The 24,711-nt window shown below is 40.9% G+C and overlaps 1 pseudogene; it reads left to right on the top strand.

The window, feature by feature from the left end:
- The first annotated feature begins 4,174 nt into the window (after positions 1–4,174).
- Positions 4,175–4,293, top strand: LOC128689552 (5S ribosomal RNA; annotated as a pseudogene).
- The last annotated feature ends 20,418 nt before the right edge of the window (positions 4,294–24,711 follow it).

Raw genomic sequence — 24,711 nt, 5'->3', positions numbered from 1 at the left:
GACGACTGTACACTGACATTCACTTATCCAAGAGAAGAAATGCCAGCTGCTCTAAGCTACATCAATCACCAGCTGAGAGCTATATCAGCTTGGGGAAATAGATGGCAAGTAACATTTGCACCTGAGAAAACGCAAATGATGATCGTCTCTAGGCACCATGATGGTAATGCTGGTGCAGTAGTAAGGATGAATGGGAGGATGTTGGCACCTGGAGAAGAAGTTGATATCCTTGGGGTGAAATTTGACTCCAAACTAACCATGAAGAACCATGTTGTAAATCTTGCAAACAAGGCAGCCAGGAAGCTTACAGCACTTCGCCGTATCTCGCATCTGCTTGACAGTAGGGGTTGCAAGATACTGTACGAGGCACAAGTACGCTCACACCTTGAGTATGCTCCACTTTCTTGGTTTGCCTGTCCCCCCTCTCATCTGCGACTGCTTGACAGAGTAGAGAACAGAGCAAGACGTCTCATCTCTCGCCTGGACCCATCCTGGATGGATCTGTCATTTCAGCAGAGCCTTCAACATAGGAGGGATGTGGGTGGCCTTACTGTTATGTACAAGGCCAATATTGTCAAAATACCACACTTGGATCCACTTCGAGGACAGCGCGAAACAAGCTTTTATGCCACAAGACGGGCAGAAAGCAGCAACTTCACTCTGGCTGTACCCTTCTCCAGAACATCACTCCATCTGAGATCATACATACCCAGGATGACTCGAGTATGGAACACATTCGTTCAGCATAATGATGTCAACGAGATAACGTCAGTTGATCAAATGAAAATGCTGGCCCACAGATGGCTCCAACTTCATCCTGTTCCCTACTTGTATGTCTCATAACAATAAAAATGCTTTCAAATGAGCTGATGTAGGTAACAGCTCTTAGCTTGTCAATAAAGTTAGGAATCCTTAACCTGTAAATAGCTTGTCAATAAAGCTAGGATCCTTAACCTTGTCAAACCATGTGTAAAAAAAAAAAAAAAAAAAAAAAAAAAAAAAAAAAAAAAAAAAAAAAAAAAAAAAAGAGAGAGAGAGAGAGAGAGGAGAGGGACGAGAGAGAGAGAGAGAGAGAGAGAGGAGAGAGAGGAGAGAGAGAGAGAGAGAGAGAGAGAGAGAGAGCAAACTGAAAACAGAAGTATGTTAAGGAAGATGGAACGAGCAAGGAAAATTAACTGTGGAAAAGTGATGAAAGTAAGGAGTGAGAAAGTGAGTGAGGGAGGTATGGAAACTGATAATTATGAAGGTTAGTTCCCTCTCTGTCTATCTGTCTGTCTCTCTCTCTCTCTCTCTCTCTCTCTCTCTCTCTGTCTCTCTCTCTCTCTCTCTCTCTCTTTCTCCAATGTGTGTTGTGAGTTAGCTTTTTGTGATAAAGTCCTCTCTTTTTATTTTTGTCTTCTTCCCTTCCTCCCCTTTCTTCGTTCTCTCCCTCCTTACCATTCCTTGTCATCTCCTTCCCCTCTTCTACTTGTTCTCTCTCTCTCTCTCTCTCTCTCTCTCTCTCTCTCTCTCTCTCTCTCTCTCTCTCTCTCTCTCTCTCTCTCTCTCTCTCTCTCTCTCTCCCTCTCCCTCCCCTCCTTTCCTTGTCCTCTTTACCAACTACTAATTCCATCTCGTTTTTCTCCTTCCTTCACCATCAACCAACCCTTATTCATTCCATTTTCTAACCCTTTTCTCTGTCACTCCATCTCCCCTCCGCCCCTTTTACCCCTCTCTTTGCCCCCAGTAACTGTTCTTCCCCTCTTTCCTCTCCCTCTTCTCCCCTTCCCCCTCTTCTGTTCCCCCTCTTACCCTTTGCTCCCCATTCTCCTATCTTCATCTCTCTCCCTTCCTCCCTCTTTCTCCCCATCCGCCCACAACTAACTATTCCACACAATTGGTTCCAGACCAACTCATTTTCGGCCTCTGCAGACCATTCTCGGGTCTTTCTCAAGGAGGTCTAGAAGATGTCTGGCAGTCTTGCAAAGTAACGAGACTACGAGACGTAGGATCGAGCCTCCACAGCTCCTGGTGCTGATTTACTTATCCTGGTATATGCATATTTTTTGCTTGTCACTGCAATGTATTATTTCCCACACAAAGTATATAAATATATATTGCACTATACAAAAAGAAATGAAATGTAACTCTACCAACCGCTCGTTTTTATACAGATAAGGCTGGTTGTTACATAGATTAAGTTCGATGTTACACTGATAAGGTTTGTTGTTACTCAGATAACCTTCGCTGACGTAACACTGTACACAGACTACCGTGGGGAACAAACATTACAATACCGTGGCTGGAACAGTTCTCAAACAGACTTAACTCTCTACAAGAACTTGTGGTATTTCCCTCCTTCCTGGACATGATAATGGTGGTCCAGGACGAACCGAAACGTCGTCTATAGTTCCCACCTCTATAGCCATTGTCATGGTTTGGATCGACTAGACAAGAGAGTGAAAAAATTTCATTTATGAAAGAAGAATTAAGGAAAAAGTAACTATGAGAATATTCTAAACTATTATTATTATTATTATTATTATTATTATTATTATTATTATTATTATTATTAGAAACACTGCAGCTGTTTGGATCATTAAAAACAAAGAGGTATCAGTATCGTAATGGAATAACGATAAAGTATTTATTAAGACTTAGGTACTGAAAACTAGCTACAAGGTTGAGGGACTGATTACCTCATCTTCTACTGTCGGCGACTATCGTCTCTGTAATGAATTGATAAGAACAGTGGGTGACAAAACGTCTTCATATAAAGGTACCCAGGTGTAGCACAGGTGTGTGATTCATCATTGCAAGGAGGATCTATGCTCTGTCATCTAGAGTAATGCGAAGACTGATGCTGCACTCTCTAAGCCAGCAGACTGACTCCCCTTTCCCCTTTCTCCCTGAGTATAAGGTAAAGAGCTGAGATCCACAGCACTGAAGAAGTGGAGCATCTACATGATGGAACAAGGAACAATACCAGAACAAGGATGGGGAGAGGGGGAAGAACTGCATAAAACTAGTAAACATGAGAAGTGGGAGATCTGCTGGCAGAGATGAACACTACAACAACAGCACCGGGATGGAATATGATACGTTCTTGTATGAGTGAACAGAAGAATTGGACGGGGACTCAACCGTGGTGCATGCGTCTAGCAGCGTTGGGGGCTGCTACACGCCTGGACCATGGTTCGAGGCAACGTCCATTCTCTTATTTATGCATTGGCGGTCGTTCACTACGACTAATATTGCGTTAATTGCCTCGTGTATTGAAGGATGATGCAGCTGCCAAGCTTAAACCGTATGTCATCTCCTATGGGTTCCTTCACAAACCTTCCTTTCGTGGTCCGATCTCAAAGGCCATCCCATATCTCCTGCAGATTTAATCTAGGCTGAGAGACTGATTATCTCAAAGTACTTCTTCAAGCCTTCTACTTCCACAAGTATTACATTCTCTCCACTGGATTGATAAAGTCGCTGATTGGCGAAGCGTCTCCACAATAAAGATGCCAGAGTGTTGCACATGTGTCTTATTTCTCTAACTGTTGGTTTTGTCCATATATGTAATAGAAATAATGCAGGTATACTCTTATTAAAGAGTGTAATAATACCAAGTGGAAGATCGTAATATTTACGTGTCCATCTTACAGGTTCACGAGGCAGCGAGAAGAGAGATCAGCACTCTTATCAGAGTGTAAAGTTTGTTAGGAAACAGGACAAATATTTCCTGACAGGGGTCTCAGTCATATGATGGCCCGCCACTGGAGCTTTCGGTCATCTGATTGAGGCCTTCCGCTGGTTTACCGGTTTCACCCATTTAAAAATCATGGAATAAGATTCATAGTGTAAAGAGTTTCCCAGTCACATCTATTAACGCTACAAGAATCAGACACATGACAGTCAGCGTGACCCCATAATGCAGGAAAGGAGATAGACAGGAAGAACTAAGTAGCAATCCAGCATCCCTGGCTAAGACTATATTCAAATTTATTAAGAGTTTTGATATGGATTGCTCCTCCAAGACTGATCCACTGATATTGTCACTTTACCTTCGTACTGCTTCTGTTGTTACCGTATGTAGTCATTTCCGTATTCAACTGAAGAAGCCTGCTGTGTAGGCGAAGCGTTTCAAAAATAAAAATACTTACATGTAACTCACCACACACACACACACACACACACACACACACACACCGGCCATACCACGTTGAACTCTCCGCTTCTCGTCCGATCAGCGAAGTTAAGCAACGTCGGGTTTGGTTAGTACTTGGATGGGTGACTGCCCGTGAACACCAAATGGTGTAGGCATAAATCTTTAGTAGCGGCCAGTGAAGAGGCGGGCCAGGAGCTATGAATCGACCCCTGCAACCACAACTAGGTGAGTACACACACACACAAACACACACACACACACACACACACATACACACACAGAATATACGATACAGAACTATTTTTAATTACCAACGTGATACGGTCCAGTTAAGACTATTTATTTTTTGTTAGGTATTCGTTTAATATTCTGCGTTGGTCGGTTATGGTGTATTAGCGAATAACGGGGCAGCGAAACGTAGCTTGGGGAGGGGAGAAAAGTGGTGGTGGTTAGAGGAAGAGCTGGTTGGTGAGAGGGGTGGTTGATATCAATTGTGGTTATTTTTGAGGTAGCTATAGTGGAGGTAATTGTTGAAATAGTGGTGATAGTTGTTGGTGGGAGTTGTGGTAGTGGGTGTTGTTAGTGAGTGGTGGTAGTGGAGGGGTAGTAGTGGATGGTGGTAGTGAGGGGTAGTAGTGGATGGTGGTAGTGGATGGTGGAAATGAGGGGTAGTAGTGGATGGTGGTAGTGGATGGTGCTAGTGAGAGGTAGTAGTGGATGGTGGTAGTGAGTGGTGGTAGTAGATGGTGGTAGTGAGGGGTAGTGGTGAATGGTGGTAATGAGGGGTAGTAGTGGATGGTGGTAGTGGATGGTGCTAGTGAGAGGTAGTAGTGGATGGTGGTAGTGGATGGTGGTAATGAGGGGTAGTAGTGGATGGTGGTAGTGGATGGTGGTAATGAGGGGTAGTAGTAGATGGTGGTAGTGGATGGTGCTAGTGAGAGGTAGTAGTGGATGGTGGTAGTGAGTGGTGGTAGTAGATGGTGGTAGTGAGGGGTAGTGGTGAATGGTGGTAGTGAGGGGTAGTAGTGGATGGTGGTAGTGAGGGGTAGTAGTGGATGGTGGTAGTGAATGGTGCTAGTGAGGGGTAGCAGTGGATGGTGGTATTGAGTGGTGGTAGTGGATGGTGGTAGTGACTTGTGGGAGTGGATGGTGGTAGTGCATGATGGTAGTGGATAATTGTAGTGGATTATTGTAGTGGATGGTTGTAGTGGATGGTGGTAGTGGATGGTGGTAGTGGATGGCGGTAGTGGATGGTGGTAGTGGATAGTGGTAGTGTGTGGTTGTAGTGGATGATGGTAGTGGATGGTGGTAGTGGATGGTGGTAGTGGTTGATTGTAGGGGATGGTGGTAGTGGATGGTGGTAGTGGATGGTGGTAGTGGATGGTGGTAGTGGATGGCGGTAGTGGATGGTGGTAGTGGATGGTGGTTGTGGATGGTGGTAGTGGATGGTGGTAGTGGATGGTGGTAGTGGATGGTGGTAGTGGATGGTGGTAGTGGATGGTGGTAGTGGATGGTGGTAGTGGATGGTGGTAGTGGATGGTGGTAGTGGATGGTGGTTGCGGATGGTGGTAGTGGATGGTGGTAGTGGATGGTGGTAGTGGATGGTGGTAGTGGATGGTGGTAGTGGATGGTGGTAGTGGATGGTGGTAGTGGATGGTGGTAGTGGATGGTGGTAGTGGATGGTGGTAGTGGATGGTGGTAGTGGATGGTGGTAGTGGATGGCGGTAGTGGATGGTGGTAGTGGATGGTGGTAGTGGATGGTTGTAGTGGATGGCGGTAGTGGATGGTGGTAGTGGATGGTGGTAGTGGATGGTGGTAGTGGATGGTGGTAGTGGATGGTGGTAGTGGATGGTGGTAGTGGATGGTGGTAGTGGATGGTGGTAGTGGATGGTGGTAGTGGATGGTGGTAGTGGATGGTGGTAGTGGATGGTGGTAGTGGATGGTGGTAGTGGATGGTGGTAGTGGATGGTGGTAGTGGATGGTGGTAGTGGATGGTGGTAGCGCTGGTTGATGTGTATAAAAACTGTAATAAGCACCCAGAGTATCAATTATAATGACACAATGTGCTATAGGATATTTACTAGCAGACGTTTCGCCCACCAGAGGCATTATCAATTCACTTCAATGGTAAGTGAGGAGAGGTCATCAGTGGGTGGGTGAGGTCATCAGTGAGTGGGTGGGGTCATCAGTGAGTGGGTGAGATCATCAGTGAGTGGGTGGGGTCATCAGTGAGTGGGTGAGGTCATCAGTGAGTGGGTGAGGTCATCAGTGAGTGGGTGAGGTCATCAGTGAGTGGGTGAGGTCATCAGTGAGTGGGTGAGGTCATCAGTGAGTGGGTGAGGTCATCAGTGAGTGAGTGAGGTCATCAGTGAGTGGGTGAGGTCATCAGTGAGTGGGTGAGGTCATCAGTGAGTGAGTGAGGTCATCAGTGAGTGGGTGAGGTCATCAGTGAGTGGGTGAGGTCATCAGTGAGTGAGTGAGGTCATCAGATAGTGAGTGAGGTCATCAGTGAGTGAGGTCATGAGTGAGTGGGTGAGGTCATCAGTGAGTGGGTGAGGTCAACAGTGAGTTGGTGAGGTCATCAGTGAGTGGGTGAGGTCATCAGTGAGTGGGTGAGGTCATCAGTGAGTGGGTGAGGTCGTCAGTGAGTGGGTGAGGTCATCAGTGAGTGGGTGAGGTCATCAGTGAGTGAGTGAGGTCATCAGTGGGTGAGGTCATTAGTGAGTGGGTGAGGTCATCAGTGAGTGGGTGAGGTCATCAGTGAGTGGGTGAGGTCATCAGTGAGTGGATGAGGTCAACTGTGAGTTGGTGAGGTCATCAGTGAGTGAGGTCATCAGTGAGTGGATGAGGTCATCAGTGATAGGGTGAGGTCAACAGTGAGTTGGTGAGGTCATCAGTGAGTGGGTGAGGTCATCAGTGAGTGGATGAGGTCAACAGTGAGTTGGTGAGGTCATCAGTGAGTGGGTGAGGTCATCAGTGAGTGAGTGAGGTCATCAGTGAGTGAGTGAGGTCATCAGTGAGTGAGGTCATCAGTGAGTGGGTGAGGTCATCGGTGAGTGGGTGAGGTCAACAGTGAGTTGGTGAGGTCATCAGTGAGTGGGTGAGGTCATCAGTGAGTGGGTGAGGTCAACAGTGAGTTGGTGAGATCATCAGTGAGTGGGTGAGGTCATCAGTGAGTGAGTGAGGTCATCAGTGAGTGGGTAAGGTTATCTCCGAGTTGAGGAGGTCATGAGTGAGTGGGTGAGGTCATGAGTTAGTGGGTGAGGTCATCAGTGAGTGGGTAAGGTTATCTCCGAGTTGAGGAGGTCATCTGCGAGTTAAGGTCACAAATGATGGCTGTATCGACTCAGGCAAAGATGCGCATTTACTAAAACCTCAGAGATAGTGACAGATCACGAACCTTGTGTGAAGGTGTTGGTAGTTGTGATTAAAGATGATTCTTCACGCAGTCTGCTGCGTCCATCTGCCTCTTTAGTAACTAATCAACTAATCTTGCTCCACTGAAACTCATCAGGTGCCTACCAGTGTTATGTTGGTCTGTTGCCATGTTCGATTCCCTGTAGCGACTTGATTATAAATTATAATGCACTTGTAGTGTGGTCCCTCCGACAAGCACATCTGTGGTCCTGGATTCCAGTGTTCAGGTCGCTGGAATGTTATCCTACGTAAGATTCATCACTGTGTCAGCAAGGTATGATGAAGGTTCCTGTAGTGGTTGAATAGGACTTGTGTGCAACACTTGAGAATCTTAATTATGGAAACTTTTTGCCCACCAATGGCTTTATCAGTCTAATGCAAGGAACAAGTAGAAGGCATGAAATTTAAGGAGATCAGTCCCTCAGCCTTCATGAATCTGTTGGAGACGGTGGAAGATAAACATTTTCCAAGTTCATTAAGACTGTGGCACATATAGTATGTACATCCATATTTCCATTCATGTCCACCTGGTATCATATATATATATATATATATATATATATATATAAATATATATATATATATATATATATATATATATATATATATATATATATATATATATATATATATATATATATATATATATATATATATATATATATATATATATATATATATATATACATAGAGAGAGAGATTCTACTAAGCACCAGACCGGAGCTCGACGATAAAAAAATATTCAATTTCATTTTGCTGACGGTATTTGGGGCCTAGTTCCTAGGCCTTTTTTGTATCCATTAAGGTCTTCTCTGCCGTCCACAGGATAGATGTGGGGATGCACAATAAACTAGCCGCTACGGCGGTAAAATCTGTAACAAAAACATTCGACGGTATGCAGTGCAAACAAGTTAATATATAAGAAACACGTTTAACACCCGAGTATCTTTATTGCAAAAGAGGCGTTGCAAATGCGCATAATTCGACAAGAAATACCCAGTGCTCCAGGTGAACCAGACAATGATCCCCAGGCAATATCTTAGAGAAAACAATCACTGGAGTACAGCCTCCACTACCATCAGGGTCTTGGTAGTATCTTAAAACTGCTATTTTCCTCACAATCCCAGATTTATTGCGTTTTCCTGGGTATTGCTTCTTTAGCTTTGTTATCATCGCTATTTCAGCTTTTTCTCTTTTTAGTTTAGTTATTTGCTTACGTCTCCTCTCCTTCGTTGTGAGTGCGAGGCCTCTCTCTTCTGTTTCGCCCTTAATTTATAAAAATAACCCGCTCACTGTGTATTGTTCCAGTCAAGGTATTGTGCCTTTTTGTCTCATTCTCTTTCTGTCTGTCTGTCTGTCTGTCTGTCTCTCTCTCTCTCTCTCTCACACACACACACACACACACACACACACACACACACACACACACACACACACACACACACACAAAGTTAGCTGTTAGTTAGGCCTGGCAACATCAAGGTGAAACTTATAATTGAACTGAGCCGCTTCTCTAATTGTATTCAACATCTCTGTTTTCCTATTCTCTTGTTCCAGGTCAGTCAATCTGTCGGTAATCTCAATTCCAGTCCAGATTCCCACATTCCAGAAACGCAATCACGGCGGACCGCCAAAGCTACCGTGGACGTCCGTCCCTCCCTCCTGGAACCCCACCTGGAATGGGCTGGAATGACGGCTGCGTTGGGGGTAAGGAATATTCCCCTTGACCAGGAATGGATGGGCTTACTTGGAATGTCTTGGAATGTAGCTGTGCAAGATCCTAGGAATGACATGAAATGTGCAGATGTCACTGGAATCACTTGGAATGGTTTGGAATGCGCGCGCGCGCGAGCGTGTATGTTTGTGTGTGTGTGTGTGTGTGTGTGTGTGTGTGTGTGTGTGTGTGAGTATATCTTAGGGGCAAGAAATACTACCTCATTAGGAGGTAGACGAGACTCGGTAAGTGTAAGAAGCCCAAGGCTCTTCAACTCCTTTTCTTCGTGCATACAGGTGCTTACCACAGAAACCCTGACTATCTTCAAGAAGGAACTTCATAAGCTCTTCATGTCTGCCCCTGACCGAAAAGGCTGTGGTTCATACTATGGTCTGCGAATGGTTGACACCAACCATCACATCGATCAGGACAACAACCAGAAGATCTGGTCCTGGACCAGGCCGCAGGGGTGGTGAACCCCCCCGTCCAGGTCATTTCCAGGTAATGCACAAATACCTTGTACACTAGTTTGTGACTAGTTAGTACTCCAAGTCGGACCGAAATGTCTTTACAAGTTTCTTTCTTCTATGAGTCTGTTATTTGTATATGCTTCCAGTCACGTTATTGTATTTTGTTGGTTTCCAGGTAACTTCTAGGAGACATAAATTCCAGCAGGAATGACTTGAAGTAGACGAGTAAGCAGGAACTTAGCACCTTCTAGAAGGATTATATAGACAAGTAGGAACTTAGCACATTCTGGAAGGATTATATAGACACTTGGCACATTCTGGAAGGATTATATAAACACTTAGCACATTCTGGATGGATTATTTAGGCAAGCAATAACTTAATGGCAAGGAATGACAAGGAAGTGGCGGGAACGAGTTGAAATACCTTGAATAAGGTAAAATGATCTGGAGTTTCGGGTATCATCTGGTATGAGCCTAAAATATTCTGAAACTATCAGGAATGTCATGGAATGTCCTGAAAGTGATGAAAAAGGAGAAACCATTAAGAGAGAGATAGAGAGAGAACCACTAAGGAGTGGAAGGAATGGGAATTGTGGGAGATGTTACATCCCTCATCCCTCTTCCTGGAATGATTTACAAGGCATGGGGAATGGGAGGGATTTACAGAGATGATTCATTCCCCTTAGAAAGGATTACGATCAGAAATAAATGGAATTTGGGGCGATTTTGTGATTCCTCTTGAATTGGCACCCTTTAAAGGGGAAAAGGAAGGGGTGCCTTGATGCTGGTATGGGGTTCAGTAAGTGCCTCTACCCTTCACTTCTTCGGATCAAACGTGATTACCTCCCATTCCCAAGGCGCCGTATGACCCCTGCGAGTTTAGAGATTCCCCATGGCTATAATAATAATAAAACAATAATAATAAAAGCAATAATAATAATAATAATAATAATAATAATAATAATAATCCTTAGTAATGGAAAAGAAAAAATAATGGAGAATTGAAAATATCTCCCTCAATATTCTTTTTTTTTTTTTTGTCCACTCTGGAGGTGTTGAGAATGTGAAGGGTGGGGAGAGAACCTTCTGCTTTGCTATTCTGGGTTGATATGTTTTGAAAACGGGGAAAGGACGGGTGAGGTTTCCACGGAAAGTGGTTTTGCTAAAGGTCACGTCGGGACTTGATGATGGTCCTGGAAGGACCGAAAGCGGGACCAAAACGTCGCGGAGAGATGCTACTTAGAGCTGGGGGGTCAGGTGTGAAGTGTTGTAGCACCTTACCTACCACGACAACAACCACTACCACCAGACAACCACCACCAACATCACGACCACAACTACTCCTATCGCCATCACAACGACAACCATTACCACCACTAAACACCACCACCACCATAACTACCATGAATACCATTACCACCACCACCACAACAACCACTACCATCACCACTAAATAACCACCACCACCAACATTACCACGACTACCATTTCCACAGCCACAACCCTATCCCACACCACAACAGCAACCACTACCACCCCTTCCACCACCACCATTCCCATCACCACCACCACCACCACCACCACCATCACCACCACAACAGCAACCACTACCCCCCACCCAACCCCTCACCACAACTACCACCCCTCTCCCCAACCATCAAAACCACCACCACCCCCACTACCCCCACCGTCACCACCCCCACTACCCCCACCGTCACCCCCCCCACCACACACACACTCGAGGTTACATTAACTCCCCCTCTCCCCCTACTCCCCTCCCCTCCATCAGTGCCTTTCAATCACGCTATCAACAGATTGGCCAAAGTTGCAGAGGGGAGATTCCCCTCCTTTAAAACCTCTCCTCCCCCTCCTCCTCTCTCCTTCTTTCTCTTCAAGCCATCCACTCTCCCCTATCAAGGTGATTGGGGGAAATAACTGAAACCAGCTCCTGGTAACGAGGGGTTCAACGATCCCAATGAACACTAGGGGGAGGGGGTGAAGGAAGGGGAGGGAGAAGGAAGGGGGAGAAGGAAGGGAAGGGAGAAGGAAGGGGGAGAAGGAAGGGAAGGGAGAAGGAAGGGGGAGAAGGAAGAGAAGGGAGAAGTAAAGGGGAAAGAGGTATTAAGACTGCTACTTTCCTGCTCTCAGTTTAACCAAGACGAAGATGGAATTCCTCTTGATGAAGAAGAGTTATTTAGGAGGGAGAGTAGAGAAGGGAGAGAGGGGGAGAGAGGGGAGAGAGGGGGAGAGAGGCGGGAAGAAGGGAGAAAGGGGAGTGGGGAATAGGCTGGAATGAGAGGGGAGAGGGAGAGTAAATCAGAGTGGAGAGAAAAGTGGTATTGGAAAGGGAAACTGATGAGGGAGAAGGAAGAAAGAGGAGGGAGACACAGATGAAGAGTGGAAGAAAATTGAGAAAAAAAATAAAGTGAGAGAGAGAGAGAGAGATATGGAATGATGAGGCACAAAGAGGAAAGAAACGAAGAAAAGAAAGTGAAAAATGGAGAAGAGGATAAGCATGGAGAAGAAAAGGGAAAAAAAGTGAAGAGAGAAAACCAAAGAGGAGAAGAATTAACTTAATAGACAATAAATGAGTGTATGTATGTATGTATACATGTACGTATGTATACATGTTTGTATGTATACATGTATACATGTATGTACTCACCTAATTCTTACCTAATTGTGATTGCAGGGGTCGAGTCATAGCTCCTGGCCCTGCCACTTCACTGGTCGCTATTAGGTCAATCACTTCCTGCTACATGAGCTTCATCATACCTCTTCTTGAATATATATATATATATATATATATATATATATATATATATATATATATATATATATATATATATATATATATATATATATATATATATATATATATATATAATTCCTCTATTCTTTCACAGTGGTTGTTTTGCATATTCTGAAATCACCTGTTTACTGTGCTCTTATTGCATTAATGGATACCACACGACTCTTCAGAATATTCTCGATAAGCTTTCCTAATCATATATCTTTTGTTTCAGAGTTTTCTTCTGCACTGATCAAGTCCCACAAGTTAAAAATTCGACTTAATTTTTTAAAAATTGTTTAAATGAACAAGTTCTGCCCAAGTCTCTTTTACCCAATAGACTCCTTGACATGAGAGATCGTCCTTTTGATGATTTTATGAGAATTATTCTTCAGAAACATATTGAAATAACTAAAATACAGGAGAAGGAAGCATTCAAAATATTGAGAAACAAAAAATACTCTTTTAATCAGGCCATTCCATCAGAATGGAAACACAGTATGATGGATCATTGCTATAATAAACTCAGAAGAATTTGTAATGAACTCAAAAAGAAACTACAAAGAAAATTAGACATTTTAATTGAAAATAGTGATTGGACAAAGCATGCTAATAACAATTTTGTAATTAACTTATCAGATGAAATATTAGATAAAAATACAACTGCTGCTCTAGGTTTTGCAACTTCAAAAAAACTTAATAATGTTGAAATTGCAAAAGCCTTTTGTAACTTTGAAAAATTTTCTGATTTATCCTCTGATGAAATTAATATTAGTAAAGGAATGGTATATAGCTCTATGTTAAAACCAAACATTCCCAATTGCCCTCAAAGATTCTTTAAGTCTTATGATACACTTAATAACAATAAAAATTTGCGCCTTACTAAAGCAGACAAAATAAATGCAATAGTAATTATGAAAGAAAATGATTACCAAGAAAAAATGAATAATCTCTTAGATGATACTGAAACCTATTCTAAACTTAGGAAAAATCCCCTAGAAACCGTTAACAGCAATTTCAATAAAACAATAAAACTTCTACTGAAAGGCAAAGATGAATTAGTCAAACAATTTACTTCCACTAATCCATCTTTACCTTACATGTATGGACTAATAAAAACACACAAACCAGGGAATCCAGTCAGACCAATTATTAGCTCCATAGGATCAGTTTCATATAAATTATCCAAATGGCTTGTTGATATTTTGAGCCCTATTGTTGGCAAAATTTCTAACTTTAATGTTAAAAACAACTTAGATTTAGTTGATAAATAAAGCTCCTTGACTGACTTAAATGATTTTAACATGGTTAGTTTTGATGTTACGTCCTTGTTTACGAAAGTTCCTGTTGATGATTAATAAATCTTATCTGAAGAGCTCGTTAATTAAGATTTACCATTGCCAGTTCCTACTATCATTAAACTTATTAAACTTTGCATTGTTGATGCAAAATTTGCATTTAATGATAAGTTTTACACTCAGAAGTTTGGTATGGCAATGGGAAATCCTCTTTCACCTGTTCTTAGTAACCTATACATGGAATTTTTGAAACAAGGTTGCTTAACACAATCCTCCCTAATAGAGCTAAATGGTTCAGATATGTTGATGATATTTTGTGTCTTATACGCAAGAATGTAGATGTACACCATTTCCCTGGCAAATTAAATAGCTTTGCCAATTCTATAAACTTTACTGTTAAGTTTGAAGAAAATAACTCAATGCTTTTCTAGATGTTTAAATTATTAAATGTAATAATGAATTCAAATTTAAAATTCACGGAAAACCTACAAATAACTGTTCCTATGTCCACTATTATTCTTCACATCAAGATAGAGTTAAACTGTTTGTTTTCTCATCAATGTTTTTGAGAGCTTTACGTATTTGTAGTCCTGAGTTCATAGATGAGAAAATATCCAAAATTTATGAAATAGCTAATGATTTGAAATACCCAAGAAACGTAATTGATAAATCTTTTAAAATTGCTAGAAATACATTTTACAATCCAAAAACGGACAACCAGCCTTATTCAACTAAAAATATGTTGGTTCTCCCTTACCAAGAAAACTTGGTTGATATGCCTTCTCTTCTTAAGACTTTTAATATCAAAGTTGTATTTAAAAATCTTGATACAGTAAAAAAAACTTTTGATAAAGAATTCCCCCCAAAACGCTGATAGATGTGTCTATAAGATTTCTTGTAAAATTTGCGATAAAGTTTATTACGGTCAAACTGGTAAAAGTCTCGAACTAAGATTAAAACAACATAAATATAGCATTAGAACTGGACAAGATTCCAATGCTCTATTTATTCATGTGAGAGATTTTAATCATTCAATTGATTTTCAAAAAGTTGAGAAAGTTGTATCAAGCAAGTCCATCGTCGACAGGAATATAATTGAATCTTGTTTCATAAAAAGCAGTTTTGACAATAATATGAATATTTCCTTTGGTTTATATAAATTAGATCCATTCATAATTAATAAAATTTGGGAAGAATTTAATAATACATTGGACAAATAATAAATTTTAAAATTCTTAATTCTTGTGTAGAATGTTTGCGGTTTGTGTGAAGGACTTGTCTAGTTGGGCCAGCGGGCCTGCTGCAGTGTTCTCTTTCTTATGAGTCGCGCGTAAGGTGTTGCTTTGTTGTGAGATGTGATAGTGAGGTGTGGTCTAGACCCTTTATATGCCTTCCTTTGATGCATTAATTTTATTATACCTTGATAATGCGAGAAGTCACGAAAGCGACCGGAATTTCTCTATTCTTTCAAAGTGGTTGTTTTGCATATATATATATATATATATATATATATATATATATATATATATATATATATATATATATATATATATATATATATATATATATATATATATATATATATATATATATATATACATATATATATATATATATATATATATATATATATATATATATATATATATATATATATATATATATATATATATACATATATATGTATATATATACATATATATATACATACATATAATATATATATATATATATATATATATATATATATATATATATATATATATATATATATATATATATATATATATATATATATATATATATATATATATATATATATATATATATATATATATATATATATATATATATATATATATATATATATATATACATACAGATATATATAAATATATATATATATATATATATATATATATATATATATACATATATATATATATATATATATATATATATATATATATATACATATACATATATATATATATATACATATATATATATATATATATATATATATATATATATATATATATATATATATATATATATCTCAGTAGTAGTAACCAGTTACCAGTCTCAGTAGTAACCAGTTACCAGTAACCGTCCGTTGACTCAACGACCAACCGTCTTGAGTCACGGTCTTCATATTGTGCTGAGCTGACACTATTTCAAAACACCCACTACGGGGTACTGGCCAGACGGCTAGTCAGTTTTACGAGTGTAGCCAAGGAGATAGGTAACGGCTGCGGGCTCTGTCCACGTAACAGTAATAATACGTAATTAACAGCCTATGTGAGTATTTCTACCCTAATCCACGTATCGAACTCCCACATGATAAATGGTGTACAGCGGTGTGGAGCGTGGATTTACGTTTTTAAGGGTAATTCAAGGCGTTAGAAGACTGTTGTGAGTAGCGCCAGGGTCATAGGTGAATCGTCACCCACCAGCCACTACCCGCCCGCACCACCTCGAGCCACCAGCTCTACCCTCGCGCACCTCGAGCCAGCAGCCTACTCCCCTCAAACCTACTGCCTGCAAGCCTGTTGCAGCCGTTTCAAGCTTCCTGGCTTAGTTCGTGTGCTAATTGCTTCAATCTCCGAGGGGTTGACCCGGATTTTGCAATTAAGCCAGTCAGTAAGCCAGACTGTGGAAGTGAACGCCAGTCAGCCTATCATCCAGCCTGTCTCCTGTCATCCAACTGCTCCTCCGTGCTTTGTGCATCGTTACACGTCTTCCAGTCATCCATTCTCGTGGGGTAAGCCAGCCAGCCAACCCAGCTTCTAACCCAGCTGAGAGAGAGAAGTAAGCCACGCAGTAAGAAGTAAGCCAAGCTCCTCTGAGGTATTGTCTATATCGCTTTGTGCTCCCTGTTGGATGCTAAGAGTGGTTTTTACCATTCCTGTGGCATAGAGTGGGTTTTTCAAGCCACATTCGTGGGTGAGTGGGGTGCGCGGCAGACCCCCAGCGTCCCCCCCCCACCACTCTCTCCCACTACCCGGGGTGCGGCAGAAGCAACCACCCCACCACCACCACCAGCCATCCACTCATCTACCTGTGGTTGTTTGCACCCTTGTACCGGGTCCTAGTACTGTTTTGGCTCACATAATTGGTCAAGAGATTGTAGCTGGTGCCAACGAGATAAAGCCAGTTATGTGAGTTCGCCTAGAACGCACATTCTTCACGACAACAGTGAATAGTAGGAGGAGTCATCACCGCCAGCCTACAGGACAATACCTTCGCCCATCACCAGTAATTACCGTCCGTCTACTACTCCCGACTTCAGTGATAATTTTCTTGAGACATTTTTCTTGCATTTAAAGACATTTGCGTGTGTGAGACATTTATAGTAAATTGTTTGTGTACTCTAAACCTTGTGTTTTTCAGTGTAAACGCAGTATTCTTTGACTCAGTATTTTTTTACAATATTTTTCAGTGTTTTCACTTATCTTATATTATTCTGCTGTGTTTTTCTTTATGCTACTCCTGTCTATAGTAAGTATTATTGTGTAGTGTACCAGTCAGTCACTCTGTGTGAAGTGATTCATTTTTTTTTTTTTTTTTTATTGTATTCTTTCAGCGTTGTATTCTCAGTATATCATTGTATTTCATGCAGTGATATTCACCCCAGTATACCAAATTTTCCATTTATTTCTATGTGTGTCATTTTTTTCGTATGCCAACAGTGTCTCATTTCTCTAATTTTTTCGCAGACTGTGTACCATTATTTTTGCCAGCAAATTTTTGTCGTATCAGTCACAGCAAGATTTTGTTGTATCAGTCACAGCAGGAATTTGTTGTAAGAATAAATTAATACTGTTGGGTGCTCCGTCACTGTAAGTGTTATATTCCCTGTTTTGTTCCTGTGTTTTATTTTTTATAATTCTTGAACAAATTCACTCTTGATGCAATTTCAATTACTTTTAACGTAAAGTGTTTTTCTTACTCTGTTTGAGTAAATTGTTTTGTCTAATTTACAATTAAGAGTTAAAGTGTTCAATCAGTTAATTTTTTTTTTTGATCTTCATAATTTTAATTCATTATTTTACCTGAGTTTTCCCAGTGACACTTTATTACTGCAGTGATTATTTCTATACTTTATTTTGTTGCACTTGTTCTGAAGTGAATTATTTTGTTGAACTGTTCTGCAGTGAATTATTTTCTTTTATTGATATTTTGTGCATTATATTTTAATTTTGTCTATGCATTCTTAGAAAATACTTAAATTTCCCAGTTACAATTTAATAATTTTATTTGATACTTTCACATTGATTTAAAATTTAATTAATTAATTTTTTTTTATTAGCAAGAGTAAAGACAGCTCATTTTGCATTTAATTCAGTCTCCAGTAATATTTTTACTTGTATATTTCAATGTATATTTTTTTTTCTTTGGTCAATAGTCCTTTAAATTGAGTTTTCCTTCTCTTGCAGTGTATTTAGACAATTATTCTGCAGAATTAGTTGTATATCTTTTCATTTCAATTCTAGAATTTTATATCATTTTTATTGTTCATTATTTTTGCCTTATTTGTTCTCGTGCTACTTTGCCATTATGTCTCACATACCGTCAAGTGATACTTTAGTGAATGTCGACACTCAGACCTCTCAGGCTACTACTGCTGGCCCTGTCATCAGTCCTCACAGTTCCTTACCGACTGACAGACCGACTCAGACACCGAGATATTATAGTTATACTCGTGATTCCCTTGATGCGTTACCTTTATTCAATGGCCATGTACATAGTCTTGAAGCATGGTTTGCAGCCATTCGTTCTCGTGCTAGTGCCCTAGCTGAAGGTCCTCCTTCAGAGGAAAGCCTTATCAGAATTGCTAAAGAAGCTCTTTATCGATCTCCTGCTGCTGTTCACGTTGTTGATCTCCTTGATATGCGAGACTTCAGGAATCTTACTAAGTGGTCACAATATGAGGAACTGATTCGTTCTTTCCTTGTCCCAGTAAAAACAGCTGATCCATATGTCGTTCTTAGGGAACTAGTGAATGCTACACCCATGAGTACTGAATCGTTGAGTGCATTTGCTGTTAGATTAGACAAACTTTTATCATCATTTATCAATGCTGTCCAATCATCATCTTTTCTCCCTGAAGAGGCTAAACCATTTACAGCATCAATTGCTAAAATAGCAGCTTTTGGAGCAATTAAAGAACTAATGCCGCCTGCTTCTGTGTGTGCTTATGAGGCTGATCCTCCAACTGTAACGATGGAACCTCTTACAGCCTTAAATCATGTACGTTCCTTGTGCCCCCAGGGTACTTTCCCTTGTATCAAAAGTAATGTCACACATATGCCTCAGTCTGCACCACCTCTTGTTTGCGCCACAGAGACAAATCGTAGTCGTCAATCATCTCAGAGATCACCAAGAACCAGTGTACAGAGTCGTTATACACCTCGTAGTATTCATAGTACATTCAGTAACCATAGTCGGCGGAATTGTTACAACTGTGGTTTCCGTGGCCATATTGCAATTAATTGTCCTGATAGTTACCCTAAGAGACGTCGTACTGATGATGAGTACTCAGATCTTCCCTACTGTACTTATCATAGAATACATGGACATGACACATCTGAGTGTAATGCTCTCTATAACCTTCAGTACTCTAGATCTTTCCGTGGTCGTTCCAACCGCAGAACCCGTCGAGGAAACAGATCTCGTGGTTTTCAAAATAACCAGAACCAGGCTCATTCATTTCACTTCTCAAACTAACCAGAACCAGGCTCGTTCTTCCAATTCGGGGGAATTCGAGCGCCCCAGTCAAACCGTCCCATGGTGACAGTAGGTGATAATGAGTACACCATCCCCGTTCACAACTCCTTTGAAGCCTTAAGCAGTCTCGAGAATGACAACCCTGCTGAGGTTGTTGCTTCACATGTCTCTGACATAGATGATTTTGGGGATGGAGTAGAACAAGTCTTTTCTGATGAAAATCCACCTTTTTGTTTGCACATAACTTCCAATGCAACCATAGGCCCTATAGTGCAAGCATCTGTTTATAATGCGCCCGTTCAATTGTTCATGGACTCTGGTGCGCAAATCAATATTATTAGGTCTAGTTTGTTTAAGGATAAGAAGTTACGACATGTCCTTCTCGTAGAACCGACTCCTGTGTCCTCCCTTAGTGGAGTATCTGGTTCTCACCTGCGTGTCCGAGGTACGACTGCCCTAACCTTTTCTATCCAAGGTAGAGACTTCACTGTTTCCTTCCTTGTTGTCGACCAGATTACTTTCCCTGGTGACCTTCTACTGGGATTTGCTTCCATGCGAGACTTACGCATTGTGCTCGACCCTTATCGATGGCATGCACAAATTGACGACTTGATCGTTCCATTCTGGGGTTACCAGCTTGGATCCGAAATCTGTTATACTGCTGCAGAGTATGATGTACGGATTAAGTCCTTACAAGCTAATGCATTCTCCAGTAGCGTACCCAAGCGGTCAGGCACTGGTAATTCTGTCACTCCCATCAGTGTTCCACCTATACCTTCAGAATTGCAGGATAGTCCGATGCCTCAAGTGTCCGAGGACGCTCAGATTGCCTTGAGTGCTCAACCTATCCCTGCAATGCCTGCTAGTTCGAGTAGTAGTTTCTCCACAGGGGACGCCTTGTCGGAAAACAATTACTTGCAACTAGTAATGCCATCTCTTGTTGACGTCACATGCCGTCTGCAGAAAGACGTTTCTGTTGCGGCTAGTGCTCTCACTAGAGTGTCTGTAGTTGTTCCTAGTGTTCCAGATGGTGATAACGTCCTAGTTGACAGTGATTCCTGCAAAGTAAAAGGTCTATTTGTTGAACCATCCTTACATGTTGTAAGAGATAGTAAGATCCATTTCTACCTGGCCAACACTTCTGGTCACAGTGTTCGCCTTAGAGCAAATACCAATCTTGTTGACCTTGTTCACTATCCTTACCCTGTTCAGGTAGAGGATGAGTTGTCACCTGACCAGTGGGTCGGTGCTATTTCTGCCGGGGAGACCTCATCCACCTCACTGGATCAATCTGTTCCACCAGTTGAGGAGAAAGACTTAGCTCCCACTGACTTCCCAGATGAAGTCAAGCGTTTGTTGACTCTGTTGAACAAACGTCGTAAAGCCATTGCTTTACCAGGTGAGAAGATGGGTATAACGAACTTATTGTCCCATCGTATTCCACTTGAACCTGGTACTAGACCTATCTACATACCTGCGTACAGAATGCCTCATTCACAAGTTGCTGTCGCAGAAGAATTGATCAATCAAATGCTTGATGATGGAGTTATTGCACCTAGCAATTCACCTTGGAATGCACCCTTGATACTAGTACCTAAGAAGGATGGTACTTGGCGTCCAGTAATTGACTTTAGGAAGTTAAACGCAAAAACCATTCCAGATCGCTTTCCACTCCCTGTACTGGGTGATCTTTTACGTAATATTGGAGATAACAAAGTCTTTTCAACCCTAGATTTGTTACAAGGGTTTTGGCAAGTCCCTCTTCACGAGGACAGCCAAGAACTAACTGCATTCTCCACTCCTACAGGTCATTATCACTTCCTCCGTATGGCATTTGGATTACGATCTTCCCCTATCACGTTCTCAAGGCTCATGACTAATATCTTTAGAGGTCTCATAGGTAATGCACTTATGGTGTACTTAGATGACGTAATCGTCATGTCTAAAGACGTGGATACACACTTGAAAAGACTTGATGTAGTACTTGGTAAGCTTGAAGAAGCCAATTTAAAGATCAAACTGTCAAAATGTCAATTTTTCAGATCAGAAATTAAGTTTCTTGGTCACGTAGTCACTCCTAGAGGGGTTACGACTGACCAAAGTAAAGTAACTGCAGTACTAAATTTTCCAACTCCCAAAACTGCTGATGCCGTAAGATCCTTTGTGGGCTTAGCAGGTTTTTATAGATCTTTCATTGCCAATTTTTCTTCCATAGCTGCTCCTCTAACTGAGTTGCTTAAGAAAGATGCTCCTTTTGTTTGGACCTTCCGTCAAGAAAGAGCATTCCAAACTCTAAAAGAAAAGCTAACATCTGCTCCAATTTTGAAATTTCCAGATTTTTCTAAGCCTTTCTATCTGACAACTGATGCTAGTTCAATTGGCATAGGTGCCGTACTAGCTCAGAAGACCGATGGCAAGTACAACGCAGTTGCATTTGCTAGCCGAGTCCTTACGAAGGCTGAACGTAATTATACAGTAACTGAGCAAGAAGCTTTAGCAATAGTATGGTCTTTAAAGCACTTCCGAGACATTATTTATCAGTACTCTGTTCATGTCTTGACAGATCATGCTCCACTGATACCCTTATTCCAGAACAAACAACCTACTGGAAGGTTAGCTAGATGGACCTTGACTATCCAAGAGTTCAATCCCACCTTTGAGCATTTACCTGGCAAGTCAAATGTAGTCGCAGATGCCTTATCGCGACATGTTAGTATAGTAACTGCAGACCCTCCATTTAGTGCTGAAGATGTAAAGAATGCTCAACGAACAGATCCCATGTGGTCTGGTGTGATTCGATTCCTGCTCCAGGAAGATCTTATTCTGACTGTGAAGCCACCAGCACCCATCAGTGACTTTCTCATGAACCAAGAATTACTGTATCGAACAGCCGAGTTGGGTACTCCTAGCAGAAGAGTATACCAGTTAGTAATTCCACAGTCACTAGTGAATGTAGCCTTACAGCTAGTTCACGATGTACCAGGTGTTGCACACCCTGGTATGGATCGTTCAGTAAAACAAGCCAGATTGAAATACTTTTGGCCTCGTATGGCAACTGATATTTCTGAGTATGTTAAGAAATGTAGTGTCTGCATGCAACATAAAGGCAATGCTAATGGTCCTAATCCAATCCAAGTGTATCCAACTACTAGCGAACCTTGGGAAAGAGTTGCGCTAGATTTGTTAACTAATTTCCAATGTTCCCTCCAAGGTAACAAACATCTGTGTGTTATGGTAGACCATTTCACCAGATATTGCGAGTTAGTTCCTATTGCAGATAAGACTGCCGAGACAGTAGCTAAAGCGTTTAAAGAACGCATTATCTGCAGGCATACCACTCCTAAGTCCCTAGTAACAGATAATGGAGGTGAATTCTGTAATGAAATTCTTGAAAATTTGTGTACCTTGTACAAGATCTCTAAATCCACCATTGTTCCTCATCATCCTGCCAGCAATGGGTTAGCGGAACGAACCAATAAGAAAGTACTTGATGTCTTGAGAGCCACTATCAATCCCAACAGTGAAACTTGGGATGAAGTTATACCTGATGTGCAGTGTGCTATAAATTCTGCTTACAATGTTTCTATAGGTGACACTCCACATTATGCATTGTATGGTGTAGATAAACGTTTGCCTTATGAGTTGTTATATTCTAATCCGAAACCAAATTACAACCCTGATGATTTCGTAGCAACTCGTACCAGCTTAGCTCAAAGTGTTTTTAGAAGAATCCGTGAAACACTTCATAAATCAACAGCTGAATTTACAAGAGTCGCAAACACTCGATCAAAGCCATCCAAAATCAAAGTAGGTTCGAGAGTTATGCTGACTAATTTTAACAAAACGTCTGCAATGCCAAAGCTTGATCAAAAGTTTGTTGGTCCTTATCGAGTAGTTGAACATATCACTGGTAATAAGTATAAGGTTAGAGAGATTAGTACTGGTCAGTATAAAGAATCGCATTTGGATCATATGAAGTTAGTATGTGATGATAATGATGTTCCAACCCAGACTAATGTGACAGACTCTGACAATCCTCCTGATCCTGTACTCTCTTCCTCTGATACTCAGTCAGATGATCAACCTGAATGTCGTTATTCCCTACGTACACGACAGGTATTGAGAAATCCTCAAGTATCATTTGTAACTTCCAATTCAGATTTGCCTCAAATACAGCATGAGTTAGCCAATGCTACAGAATTTGATCCTCCCAGAGATGACACCCATTCTGCATATGTCAATCACACCCTAGCAGAGTTGGGGTTAAATGTAAATAACCTGTATAGATGAATAATTACAGTATCAACTTATCAGTATTCAAGAATTTTTTTTTGTGTTCATGTTCTCTCCGCATTCTGAGAGTTAACAGTCTAGATTTGCGTGCACCGAATCTGCCTTTCTGTTAAACACTCTTTCTTTGTATATATTCCTTCCTCAGAATCCGTAGATCACATGAATACAGATCGATCGATCAAAATTTTTGTTTTTATCACTTGTAATCTCAATGTTGAGTTCGTTGTTCATTTGTTGAGTTTTAAGTTGTACTATAGTATACCTTGTATTACATTACAGTTTCAGTTACGTAAGCTTTCATTCCAATGTTCTACTTATGTATCTATAATGTTTCATGTTGTGTACTTTGACATTGTATAGAATCAGCCCAAGCCGTATACCTGCCATCTCTAGTTTGTATTAGTTGTATGTCGGGACGACATACGTTAGCGTCGCCGAGCTCTCAGTAGTAGTAACCAGTTACCAGTCTCAGTAGTAACCAGTTACCAGTAACCGTCCGTTGACTCAACGACCAACCGTCTTGAGTCACGGTCTTCATATTGTGCTGAGCTGACACTATTTCAAAACACCCACTACGGGGTACTGGCCAGACGGCTAGTGAGTATTACGAGTGTAACCAAGGAGATAGGTAACGGCTGCGGGCTCTGTCCACTTAACTACAATAATACGTAAAACAGCCTACGTGAGTATTTCTACCCTAATCCACGTATCGAACTCCCACATGATATATGTGTATATATATATATATGTATATATATGTGTATATATATATATATATATGTATATATAATGTATAATATATATATTATATATATATCTTGGCCTAAATATATATATATATATATATATATATACATTTC

The sequence above is a fragment of the Cherax quadricarinatus genome, chromosome 39, assembly GCF_038502225.1.
Source record: "Cherax quadricarinatus isolate ZL_2023a chromosome 39, ASM3850222v1, whole genome shotgun sequence".
Lineage (NCBI taxonomy): Eukaryota > Metazoa > Arthropoda > Malacostraca > Decapoda > Parastacidae > Cherax > Cherax quadricarinatus.
The sequence above is the reverse complement of the archived record's forward strand: the minus strand, read 5'-3'. Positions and strand labels throughout refer to the sequence as shown.